The sequence below is a fragment of the Hyaena hyaena genome, unplaced genomic scaffold (genome assembly GCF_003009895.1).
Source record: "Hyaena hyaena isolate Hyena2069 unplaced genomic scaffold, ASM300989v1 scaffold_152, whole genome shotgun sequence".
NCBI lineage: Eukaryota > Metazoa > Chordata > Mammalia > Carnivora > Hyaenidae > Hyaena > Hyaena hyaena.
Window position 1 is genome coordinate 282,868 of NW_024080784.1, and position 13,769 is coordinate 296,636.

General features: G+C 38.2%; 1 protein-coding gene across 2 annotated transcripts in view; it reads left to right on the forward strand.

Moving 5' to 3' along the window:
* Positions 1-13,769, forward strand: part of RELN (reelin) — a 544,526-nt gene that overhangs the window by 193,841 nt on the left and 336,916 nt on the right. The gene's annotated exons all lie outside the window — the stretch shown is intronic.

Genomic DNA, 13,769 nt, shown 5'->3' on the forward strand with positions numbered 1-13,769 from the left:
CATGACCTAAGGTAAAGTCGGGCACTTAACCGACTGAGCCATCCAGGTGTCCCCACCCATGAAAGGGATTTAAAACTTTGGTTTTTATGTATTTATGTGAATAATTCTATATTGGCCAAATTTAAATACACTTGGAAATAGGTCCTGGAAATGCTCATCCTACATATTGATTAGAAATATGAAAATAATACATTATAAGATTATTATAATATTATCTTGTTAAAAATAGGGTTGTTTTACTGTTCATTTTAAACAAGGCCAGGATTTTTAAAAAATTATTTAAATTTACTTATTTTGAGAGAGAGAGACACGAGCAGCAGAGGGTCAGAGAGAGAGGGAGACGCAGAACCACAAGCAGGCTCTGAACTGTCAGCAAAGAACCCCACGCGGGGCTTGAGCCACTTGCCATGAGATCATGACCTGAGCTAAAGTCAGATGCTCAACCAGCTGAGCCACCCAGGTCCCCCAGCAATGCTAGCATTTTTAAAATAGTTTTGTGGGGCACCTGGGTGGCTCAGTTGGCTAAGCATCCGACTTTGGCTCAGGTCATGATCTCATGGTTTGTGGGTTCGAGGCCCACGTCGGGCTCTGTGCTGACAGCTAGCTCAGAGCCTGGAGCCTGTTTCAGATTCTGTATCTCCCTCTCTTTCTGACCCTCCCTTGCTCATGTTCTCTCTCAGAAAGAAATCAAACATTAAAAAAATTTTTTTAAAAGAAAAAAATAATAAAATAAAATAGTTTTGTAATGTGACCATGGTTACTTCGGAAGCTTTGCTTTTGTTTTAGTCAGTAAAACAAGCCTTGCAGAAATTCTTTATATGAAATTCTTTATACTTTATATGAAAGGTACGACTCTAAAATCCCTGTTCGAATATTTCTGTTGTAGTTATATACCTATCCCTGAAGCCAATCTGAGACTTTAAATGGAACCAGCACTCTGATTTTATAAGGAGTCTTGTAATTATATCGGTACTTAGAAGCCTAGTTTATTTTCCTAGGGATTTAAGGCACAGTGCTAATATTATTCTTTGCTACTAAACAGATTTCTTTTCAAAATTTCACATTTGGGTATCCTGAGTTTATGTAACTTTTACAGTGTGCCTGTATTTAAATTAATTTAAATTTAAGGTTCTAGTGAACCTTGGTCTGACTAAATTCAATATATGAACATCCAAGATTATAGGAAAAAACCAATTATAGAATTGTGACTTGTTTTGCCTTAGTAATCCTTTTTTTTTTTTTTTTTTTTAAAGTAATCTCTGCATCCAGTATGGTGTTCAAACTCATGACCCAGAGATCAGGAGCCACATGCTCCATCAACTGAGCCGGGCAGGCACCCCTCACAGAAATACTTTCACTAGCAATTTCTCTTTGTGCACTCACTATTTGAATGCCCTCATATACCTTTCTAGGAATGTATGCCTCATGTAAAGTAAATATCAATTTGTTTATTTTTTAGCACTTGACCATTTATGTCTCTTTTTTTTCCCCTCTAAAGAGTCCTTTGAGGGGCGCCTGGGTGGCTTAGTCGGTTAAGCGTCCGACTTTCGCTTAGGTCATGATCTCGCGGTTCGTGGGTTCGAGCCCCGCGTCGGGCTCTGTGCTGACTGCCAGCTCAGAGCCTGGAGCCTGTTTCAATCTGTGACTCCCTCTCTCTCTGACCCTCCCCTGCTCATGCTGTCTCTCTCTCTCTCCTAGAAAAAAAAAAAAAAGAGTCCTTTGTCCTTCCCAACTGGAGGATTGGTGTAAGAACAAGGATACGATTGACCTTGTGCGTATCAGGGATGACTAATATGTCAAGCACATAGTCATGGAGATCATCTCGTTCAGTCTCTTTATTAAAAATAGCTATGCTCTTTTATTGCCCCTACTTTACAGATGAGTAGACTGAGGCCAGGGAGGGTTATTTGATTTGCCCAAGATCCAGACTATTAAGTGATAGCTAAGATCTGAACCCAAATTGGACTACAAAGTTCATGCTCTTAATCACAGTACTTTGCTGCTTCTAAAAAATACATCTTTGCTTTCAGGTAGCTATCACAACAAGACTGTAGCTACTAAGGGCATCACAAGGAGGTATAGCCAACGGCAGAGCTGGTTCACAGTTGGTTCTGCGGAGTCAGTGAGTCATGCTGTCCAGGGCTGGGCATCAGAGATGTGTTCACACAAGAGTCCCAGGAGTAGGGTGCTGGAGACGCTGAGGAAGCAAAATGGTGGCTGACCAAGGGCACAAATCACAGAGCATGTAGAATCGACATACCAAGATTTTAATCCATGACTTATTACCATAATTAATGATTTGTTGTTTTCTCTCAAATGAAAATTAGTTTGTCAGATGTAGTAATTGAGGGAGCTAATTACACTTAGCCGCACAAGGCCTGCCCCAGGCAAAATTGAATGTCTTTTGGCTTTGATTTGTTACCTCCTATCTTGGCAGCATTTCCTTCCCTCCACAATTCCTTTATATCCCCTCACAAGCCCAGAGTTTTTATGCTGCCCTTATCTTTTCCTTCCAGAAGAAGATTGATGTAATAAATGAGTTCATAATAGGGTTGGTTGGTAATTTAATAAATTACATTGCCTGGAAATTTTTGTATTTATAAAAGGAATCTTAGTAAATGTCATGCCGTGCCCTGGATTGGATACTTATGGGGTAGGGGGTGGGGGGAGGGCATCATTAAAAAAACTAGTAAAGTCTGAATGTTAATTCTTTAGTATTGGCACATGTACCGTGGTTATGTTAGGAGTTGCCATTAGAGGAAGCTGAGTGAAAGGTGTATGGAAATTCTCTTGTACTATCTTGGCAACTTTTCCATAAATTTAAGATCATCTGCAAATAAGACTTTTAAAATAGCAAAAGGGATCTTACAGAGAGGTGAATTGCTATTCGAAGGAATAAATCTCTAACTAAGAATTTTAGGTGTAGGTCTACCATATAGGTATGTGAGGATGACCCTATAGCAATGTACCCATTTGCTTTTATAGACCCCTTAGCTTATTTAACCAATTAATACTTCCATTTTGTAAATTTTGGGTGCTATGCATCACTTTGTAAATTTTGGACTTTACAAATTTTGTAACGTTTGGATTTACAGATAATATGCAGGGTAAGGAGATTGTTACCTATTCTTCTCACTGCTAGAAATGATGCCAAAAGACAAAAACCAAGCTGAGAATTAAAGTTGTAAATCAAAGAGCCTACAGCCATTTTTTACTTCTTCAGGGAAGCGTGATTGTTTCCAGAAATCTGAATTAGGCAAACATTAATTGACGTGCTGGGAGATGAGTAATTTAGAAAAACCAAGGTCACTAGATTGCCAGTGTTATAAAATATCAGAAGGAAAACAAATTCACTTGGGCTTTCAAATATTCACATTGGGTTTTGTTCTTTATCTAATGGCAACATGGGAACCAGTAGGCTTTATATGACCTAATTTAAAGGAGTAAGTACTTGAGTACATACCCTCAGTTCAGGGCTCCAAAAGTATTTGTGAGGATAACTCCAGGGACATTAAAATTAGATAAAGAGTTTAAAAACATGATTTCCCTCTTGGAGAAGGTAGACCGACTAGTTGGCACTGTGTCAGATGAGAGACAATAGAAGCTTGTTCTATTATTTATACAAATTGACTGGTTTGGCAGTTGCTACAGCAATGAGCCATAATGAACTACAGAAGAATGAAAATGTGATTCTTTAGCATTGTACAAAAATGGAATATTCACAGGAAGGCAGAGAATGACATTATAAGCGCTAAGCTGTGTCAAAATGGTCTTCCTTGTTGGTACTTTATCGCAAATGTGATGTAAATAGTGTATATTTACTGGGGCAAAAATTGTAATGATGGGCCATCATTTCTGTGCTATTAGTCAGGGGCCTTGTAATTCCAAAGGAATTTTTAAATATTCATTTTCCATGACTTACTTTTAGTTACACTGTCTCTGCCTTTGTTTGCAGTAAAGCCTTTCTTTTATTAGCTAAGTTTCAGAAATTGGATGATTTGTTCATGTCTTTCCAGCCAAGGGCAGAAAAAAAAATAATAAAGCATGTAGTTCCACTCTAAAATATCTAGTTTTCTGATTAATAGGCTCAGTCTTTTTTTTGTTTGGGAATTCTTGGTCTTTGTGGTATGCTCTTGACTTTGAGCGTTGATGTTTATACCGTCTATTTTCATTCATTCCCACTTAACCATACTGGGTTTTCTCTGTATGGTTTTCTCTAACAACATTGTGTTCAACTGAGGAAAGGCCTTTTAAACAAAAATACTATACACTTAAACTTCCCCAACCCTAAGGGCTATGTTAGTCAAAGGCTAAACTCACAGAAAATAGGAGTCAGACAAAACAACTTTCCTAAAACTAAGTCTTAGCTTGAGCGAGCAAAGGCCATTTATCCAGACATCTACTGCAGAATGTGTATCTGTGTGTCAGATCTTATTTTTCTCTTTTGCCTGGAGCAAAGCAGGAAGCTGGTTATGACTGTGCTACCGAAATCGACTTCCATAGAAAATGCTCTTTGGCATTAGGAGATATTATATATAATTAGACTCCTAGACATGAGCCAAATTTGAATTATTTTTCATAGTATAAATATCAAAACGAATAATATTCAATGTGGTAAACAGAAGGCTTAGTGTAAATATTATAATTTTGATATGGGCTGAGTTCTCACAAAACTGTATTCCAGGGATTCTCAACCAGGGGCAATTTTACCTATGCTCCCAGGGAACACTTGACAATGTCTGGAGACATTTTTTGCTGTCATTATCTAGAGGTTCGAGACCAGGGATGCTGCTAAATATTGTATAGTGCATGGGACAGCCCCCTATAGCAAAGAATTATCCAGCTCAAATGTCAGTGGTGCTGAGGCTGAGAAATCCTGCCTACCCCCCAGCTTCTGAATAACTGTACCAGAGACAACTCTGAAAATGCATCACTTCATACGGTGTCCCTTTAGGTTAACAGGGGAATCCTATTTCACTGAAAAATTATTCTATCTGGTTGTTGTTGTTGTTGTGAGTTAAAAATACATGTGTTTCTCATCTCCCAAAGACAATGAAAAATCAAGGGGAACTGAGGTGCAATCCCGTACTAGAGCCCATGGGATAAATTTTAATCCTTTCTAACGAGTCTTTGGCTAGAGAAAGAAGGAATAAAATAACTTGCTGATAGTGGCATTTGTTAGCAGAGTGAAAGATGTTGCTGATGGTTGGTAAAACATTTCTGACTCTCAGGGAAAAATGTATAGCTGTGTATCTCTTCAGACCAGTCGTTTTTTTAAGCCTGGCTACAAGTAGAATCCTATGTGCCCAAGGCCTATGCCAAGATCCCAAACAAATTGATAGGGGATGGGGCCTGGCATTCTGCATATTTTTAAAAGTTTCCTATTCCTAGATGAATTGATTTCTAGTCAAGATGGTTTAGAATACTATCTTTTAAAAGGTATCTTTTAAATACCCTTAAAATAAAAATATCATCTGTCTAGCAGAATGTTCACCTGTCCTACCCACAATGACCACTCCATTCTCCTCTCCCATCTCCTTTTAGTTCCCTGAAAATGCACCTGTTACACTTGGCAGTGAGTTATATATGTGTCACGGGAGTCACTGTCTGTTTCTCATAGGCTAGTAAATGGTTCTTATTACACATGTTGCTATCCCAGATCAGACTCACCAGTGACAGAACTGGTGATATCACAAGGAGTCCCACCTGGACACTCTGTGTAGCACCACAGGCAGCACTGGAATTTACTTCAAACACTAAGGAGATTCAGTCTGAATATGGGTTTATGTTGAGCTCATGGATTGTATTTCTATGTGATGAGGTGCAGAAAAAAGTCAGCCATTATCCAGACAACATCCTAAGCATTCATTCTGCTTCCGTACTGTACTTCATTAAAGGAAGGAAGGGAGGAGGGAGGCAGGGAGGGAAAGAGGGAGGAAGGGAGGAAGGAAGGAACACATGACTGATTTTGAACAAACTTGTAAGAGTTGTAGTTTTGCCTGAACGGGGCCAAAGGATTTTGCCATAAATATGCCAGATAATTTAAGGGGACTTTCAATTAATCATTACATCAATAATTTAATGTGTTTTCTTTCATCTAAATGTGTCCTGAGGCAGGTAAGAGAAATACTACTTGCACATTGCAAAAGAAAAATTATTCACTCCCTGGGCTCAAAGTTGCATATAATGTGAAGAAATTAAACTTTACTTTAATTGAAATTTGGTTGCAGTTTGGGGTTTTATAGTTTCCTTGGGCCACCTACTACATTCTTTTTAATGAAGCATTGACGGATGGCAGCATTAAAAAATACTAATTTAGGTCTGTTCTCTGGATGTTTCAAGCAACAAAGCACTTCTTTCTGTCCAAGACAGAGATAACCCCAAAATACTCCTGACCCTCCTTAATAATAATTGTATGTCTATCTACTATTAGCTTATCTATAGCCTTCTAAAATATATTTCAATTTTATTTTTAATAACAGCTTCATTGAGATATAATTCACAGGCCATAATATTAACCCCTTTAAAATGTACAACTTAAGTGTTTTTAGTATAATTCAGGATTATACAATCATCATCAAAAATTCTGAACATTTCCATCACCCTCCAAAAGACACCTTGCACCCATGAGCAGTCACTCTCTATTTCCACAGCCTCTGGCAGCCACCAGTCTACTTCCTGTTTCTATGAATTTGCATATTCTGGACATGGGTTGTAAATGGAATCATTCAACATGTAGTCTTTTATGTTAGCTTTTAAAAGTTACCATGTTATCATCTTTGAAAGGTTTATGCTAATAGCATAAACAGTACGTCATCCCTATTTATGGCTGAATGATACTCCACTGTATGTATACCATATTTTATTTAGGCATCCATCTGTTGATAGACATTTGGGTTGTTTCCACTTTTGCCTATGATGAATTATGCTCCTAAGACCATTTGTATACATTTGTCTGTGTGTGAACTTTTGTTTTAAAATGTCTTGGGTATACATTTAGAAATGGAATTGTTAGGTCTTTCAGTACTTCAGTGTTTCATATTTTAAGGAATTGCCAAACTTTTGCAAAGTGGCTATAGCCTTTTACATTTTCACTAGCAATATCTGAGATTTCAATTTCTTCACATCTTCATCAACACTTATTAGTGTCTGTCCTTTTTATTTTAGTCTACTTGGTATATGTTTCGTGGTGTCTCATTGTGGTTTTTATTTGTATTTCCCCAACAAAGGATGATAGTGAGCATCTTTCCATGTGCTTATTGGATGTTTGTATGTCTTCTTTGCATAAATGTTTATTCAAATCCTTTGACCATTTTTAAATTGGGTTATTTATCTTTTATTCTAATTTATATATATATGAGATATATGTGTATAAATATACATACAAACATATAAATTCATAGATACTGGATACAAGTCTCTTACTACATATAGAGCTTGCAAGTATTTTCTCCCAATTTGTGGGTTGTTTTTGACTTTCTTGATGATATCCTTTGTTTCACAAAAATTTTAATTTTTACAAAGTTTAGTTTACTTGCCTTCTTTTTTGGCTTGTGCTTTTCATGTTGTATTTAAGAAAGCATTTCCAAATACAAGGTCGTGAAGATTTACCACTGTATTATCTTTTAAGAGTTTTAGAATTTTAGTTATTACCTTTTGGTCTATGTTCCATTTCAAGTGAATTTTTGTATTTGGTGTGAAGTAGGTGGACCAACTTCATTCTTTTTTTTCTTTCATAGGTTGTTGTCAAGTGGTTTCCATGTAACACCCAGTGCTCATCCCAACAAGTGCCCTCCTTCATGCCCATCACCCCCCTTCCCTTCTCCCCAAGGCCCACCAGCCCTCAGCTTGTTCTCAGTATTCAAGAGTCTCTCCTGAATTGCCTCCCTCCCTCTCCCAACGATTTTTTCCCCTTTTCCTCTTCCATGGTCCTCCGTTAAGTTCCTCCTGTTCCACTTATAAGTGAAAACATATGGTATCTGTCTTTCTCTGCCTGATTTATTTTGCTCAGCATAACACCCTCAAGTTCCATCCACGTTGCTACAAATGGCCAGATTTCATTCTTTCTCATTGCCATGTAATATTGCATTGTATAGATAAGCCACATCTTCTTGATCCATTCATCAGTTGATGGACCCTTAGGCTCTCTCCATGTTTTGGCTGTTGTTGAATATGCTGCTATGAACATTGGGGTACATGTGCCCCTATGCCTCAGCACTCCTGTATCCCTTGGGTAAATTCCTAGCAGTGCTATTGCTGGGTCATAGGGGAGTTCTATTGTTAATTTTTTGAGGAACCTCCACACTGTTTTCCAGAGGGGCTACACCAGTTTACATTCCCACCGAGAGTGTAGGAAGGTGCCCATTTCTCCACATCCTCACCAGCATCTAGAGTCTCCTGATTTGTTCATTTTAGCCACTCTGACCAGCGTGAGGTGGTATCTCAGTGTGGTTTTGATTTGTATTTCCCAGATGATGAGTGACACTGAGCATCATTTCATGTGTCTGTTGGCTATCTGGATGTCCTCTTTGAAGAAGTTCAGTTCATGTCTTCTGCCCATTTCTTCACTGGATTATTTGTTTTTCAGGTGTGGAGTTTGGTGAGTTCCTTATAGATTCTGGATACTAGCCCTTTATCTGATATGTCGTTTGCAACTATCTTTTCCCATTAATAGTCAGTTGCCTATTATTTTTATAGATTGTTTCCTTTACCATGCAGAAGCTTTTTATCTTGATGAGGTCCCAATAGTTTATTTTTGCTCTTGATTCCCTTGTCTTTGGGGATGTGTCAAGTAAGAAATTGCTGCGGTGGAGGTAAAGGAGGTTGTTTCCTGCTTTCTCCTCTAGGGTTTTGATGGCTTCTTGTCTCACATTCAGGTAGGTCTTTTATCCATTTTGAGGGTTTTTTTGTGTGTATGGTGTAAGAAAGTGATCTTCTGCATGTTTCTGTCCGGTTCTCCCAGCACCACCTGTTAAAGAGGCTGTCTTTTTTCCATTGGATACTCTTTCCTGCTTTGTCAAAGATTAGTTGGCCATACATTTGTGGGTCCAATTCTGAGTTCTCTATTCTATTCCATTGGTCTATGTGTCTATTTTATTGCCAATACCATACTGTCTTGATGATGACAGCTTTGTAGTAGACGCTAAAGTCTGAGATGGTGATGCCTCCTGTTTTGGTTTTCTTCTTCAATATGACTTTGGCTATTCAGGGTCTTTTGTGGTTCCATACAGATTTTAGGAACGTTTGTTCTAGCTTTAAGAAAAATGCTAGTGCAATTTTAATTGGGATTGCATTGAATGTGTAGATTGCTTTCGGAGGTAATGACATTTTAACACTATTTATTCTTCGGATCCATGAGGATGGAATGTTTTTCCATTTCTTTGTGTCTTCTTCAATTTCCTTCATAAGTTTTCTATAGTTTTCATCATACAGATCTCCTATATCTTTGGTTAGGTTTATTCCTAGGTATTGTATGGTTTTTTCGTGAGATTGTGAATGGGATCTGTTTCTTGATTTCTCTTTCTGGTGCTTCATTATTGGTGTATAAATATGCAGTTGATTTTGTACCCTGCAACTTTGCTGAATTCATGGATCAGTTCTAGTAGGCTTCTGGTGGAGTCTGTTGGGTTTTCTATGTAGAGTATCATGTCATCTGCGAAAAGTGAAATTTTGACTTCTTCTTTGCCAATTCTGATGCCTTTGATTTCCTTTTGTTGTCTGATGGCTGATGCTAGGACTTTCAGCACTATGTTAAACAACAGTGGTGAGAGTGGACATCCCTGTCGTGTTCCTGATCTCGGTGGGAAAGCTCTCAGTTTTTCCCCATTGAGGATGATGTTAGCTGAAGGCTTCTCATAGATGGCTTTTGTGATGTTTAAGTAGGTTCCTTCTATCCCGATGTTCTCGAGGGTCTTTCTTAAGAAGCGATGCTGTATTTTGTCAATGCTTTTTCTGCATCTATTGACAGGATCATATGGTTTTTATCTTTTCTTTTGTTGATGTGATGTATCACATTGATTGATTTGTGAATATCCTGTAACCCAGGAATGAATCCCACTTGATCATGGTGGATCATTCTTTTTATGTGCTGTTGAATTTGATTTGCATGTATCTTGTTGAGGATTTTTGCATCCATATTGATCAAGGATATTGGCCTGTAGTTCTCTTTTTTTGCTGGGTCTCTGTCTGGCTTGGAAATCAAAGTGATACTGGCTTTGTAGAATGAATCCGGAAGTTTTCCTTCAATTTCTATTTTTTGGAATAGCTTGAGAAGAATGGGTATTAACTCTGATTTAAATGTCTGATAGAATTTCCCAGGGAAGCCATCTGGCCCAGGGCTCTTATTCATTGGGAGATTTTTGATAACTGACTCCGTTATTTCACTAATTCTGGATCTGTTCAGATTTTCTATCTCTTCCTGTGTGAATTTTGGTAGTGAGTGTGTGTTTAGGAATTTGTTCATTTCTTCTAGGTTGTCCAGTTTCTTGGCATATAATTTTCCATATTATTCCCTGATAATTCCTTGTATTTCTGAGGGGTTGGTTGCAATAAATCCATTTTCATTTATGATTTTGTCTATTAGGGTGCTCTCTCTCTCTCTCTCTCTTTTTTTTTTTTTTTTTGAGAATTTTCTAATTTCTTGAAATAGGCCTGAAGTGCAATGTATTTTCCTCTTAGGACTGCCTTTGCCACATCCCAAAGAGTTTGGATTGTTGTATTTTCATTTTCATTTGTTTTCATATATTTTAAAATTTCCTCTCTAATTGCCTGATTGGCCATTCATTTTTAGTAGGGTGTTCTTTAACCCCCATGTTTTGGGGGCTTTTCCAGACTTCTTCCTGTGGTTGATTTCAAGATTCATAGCATTGTGATCTGAAAGTGTGCATGGTATGATCTCAATTCTTTTATATTTATTGAGGGCTGCTTTATGTCCCAGTATGTGATCTTTCTTGGAGAATGTGCCATGTACACTTGAGAAGAAAGTGAATTCTATGGCCTCAAGATGTAAAGTTCTAAATATATCTGTCAAATCCATCTGGTCCAATGTGTCATTCAGGTCCATTGTTTCTTTAGTGATTTTATGTCTAGTTGATCTATCCTTTGCTGTAAGTGAATATTAAAGTCCCCTGTTATTAGCACACTCTTATCAATAAGATTGTTTGTGTTTGTGATTGTTTTATGTATTTGGGTGCTTCCGAATTTGGTGCATAGACATTTATAATTGTTAGCTCTTCCTGATGGATAGAGCCTGTAGTTATTATATAATGCCCTTCTTCATCCCTTGTTACTTCCTTTACTCTAAAGTCCATTTTTTCTGATATAAATATGGCTACTCTGCCTTTTCTTTTGTGTTCCAGTAGCATGAGAGATATCTCTCCATCCCCTTACTTTCAATCTGAAGGTATCCTCAGGTCTAAAATGAGTTTCTTGTAGACAGCAAATAGATGGTTTTTTTTTTTTTTTAATCCATTCTGATTCCCTGTTTCTTTTATTAGAGCATTTAGTCCATTTACATCCAATGTTATTATTGAAAAATATAGATTTAGAGTAATTGTTTTCTCTGTAGGATTCATGCTTATAGTGGTGTCTCTGGTACTTTGTGTTCCTTGCAACATTCTCCTCATAGTGTCCCCCTCAATGTTTCTTGTAGTGGTGATGAATTCTTTCAATTTTGCTTATTTGGGAAAACCTTTATCTCTCCTTCTATTCTGAAGTATAGGCTTGCTGGATAGAGGATTCTTGGCTGCATTTTTTTTTTTTTTTTTTTTTATGTTCATCACATTGAAGATTTCCTGCCATTCCTTTCTGGCCTGCCAAGTTTCAGTAGACAGGTCTGTAACCACGCTGATAGGTTTCCCTTTGTATCTTAGGGCCATTTTATCCCTAGCTGCTTTCAGGATTCTCTCTTTGTCCTTATATTTTACCAGTTTCACTATGATATGTCATGTAGATGATCGATTCAAGTAACGCTTGAGGGGAGTTCTCTGTGCCTCTTAGATTTCAGTGTCTGTTTCCTTCCCCAGATTGAGGAAGTTCTCTGCTATAATTTGTTCAAGTACCCCTTCAGCGCCTTTCTCTTTCTCTTCCTCTTGTGGAATTCATATGATACAGATATTGTTCTCTTTGATTATACCATTCAGTTCTTGATTTATTCTTTTGTGCTCCTGGATCAGTTCTGTGAGCAGTTTCAGCTGCTCTTTCTCTTCCCCTCATCTCTCCGTGGTTCTATGTGCAGGGGACTCCCTCCCCTCTATGTCTCCAGGTCTCAGCCTGATTTTATCTTCCCCAGTTTGCAATTACACACCTATGAGGCTCTCTTCTTAGTGGACTCTGTCTCTTTTCCTCCCAGACTCCTATGGTTCAGTGTCCTATGGCTTCAGGCCTTCTCTGTTTGAGAGAAGGGGGCAAACGAAATGTACAGAGCTCCCTACTTCTCCGCCATCTTGTCTCCTTCCAAATAACTTATCTTTTAATGGTGTGTCGAATACTAGACCTGGAACAAAGCTTCCCTGAATCACCTCCTTGTATGCCCACCAGACTTCATGGATCTTTGGTGAAATATGTTGATTCCAGAGTTCTCTTCTCTCCACATTCCTAGACCAGGTACAACTCTCGTCCACGAGTCTTTCACCTCCCTCCTCCCTGAAGGGGGGAAAACCGTCTTTCCAAGTCTGTGTGGCCGCTGCCACTGCACCTCCGCTCAGCTCTGAGCGGATCCGAGACTATTGGAAACCCAGGCTTTAGTGGAGCTGGCTTCCCTTCTTTTCAGCCTTTTAATCTGTTTTTCTTTGGGGAAACTCAAGTGTTTGGAGGTTTTGCCACGCTCCAGAATACTCTCTGCCAGCGATACTCAGCTGCTTCCACCGAAGGAAATTTCCTCACCAAATCCCCAACTTAATTCTTTGTCATTAGTAGTAGTAGTAGTAGTAGTAGTAGTAGTAGTAGTAGTAGTATTTGCTTTGCAATCAGTATAGTAAAGAGACATTCATACATTTCAAGAACTGCTTAATTCTGATATCCAGTTTAAGCTTGTGTGCTTTTAAGCATATAATTAAGCATACAGTTGAAGCTATACTACCAACATTAAATTATAGTTACTTTGGAGCATCCGGTAAATGGTTCAAAATACTATAGTATTTTGAAGTTTTTTTACAGGCTTACTCTTGATCTCAGGGTTTTGAGTTCAAGCCCCACATTGGGCATAGAACTTACTTAAAAAACAATTAAGGGCCATACACTGAAGTCAATAGCATTTCAATCTAAGCTGTTTCATGTGTATAGAGCTGAAATCAGTTATAAGACATGGCCTTACAAATGGTAGGGGAGTTTTTTTTTAAAGTGGTTTTTACAGGGGCACCTGGGTGGCTCTGTCGGTTAAGCATCCAACTCTTGATTTTGGTTCAGGTCATGATCTCACAGTTCATGGGATCAAGCCTTGCATTGGGCTCTCCACTGACAGTGCAAAACCTGCTTAGAATTCTTTCCCTCTCTCTCTCTGCCCTTCCTCTGCTCATGCTCTCTCTTTCTCTCCCAAAATACATAAATAAACTCTTAAAAGAAAAGTAGTTTTACAAGTATGAAGCTTATGTTGCACACTGAAGTCATCATATATGCAGGGCAAAGTCTGAGCTTTTATATTGGAGTTTATTCTTCATTTAACTTTTTTTTTTTATAAATTAATTTATTTATTTCTAGGAGAGAGAGAGAGAGAGAGAGACAGCGTGAGCAGGGGAAGGTCAGAGAGAGAGAGGGAGATACAGAATCCAAAA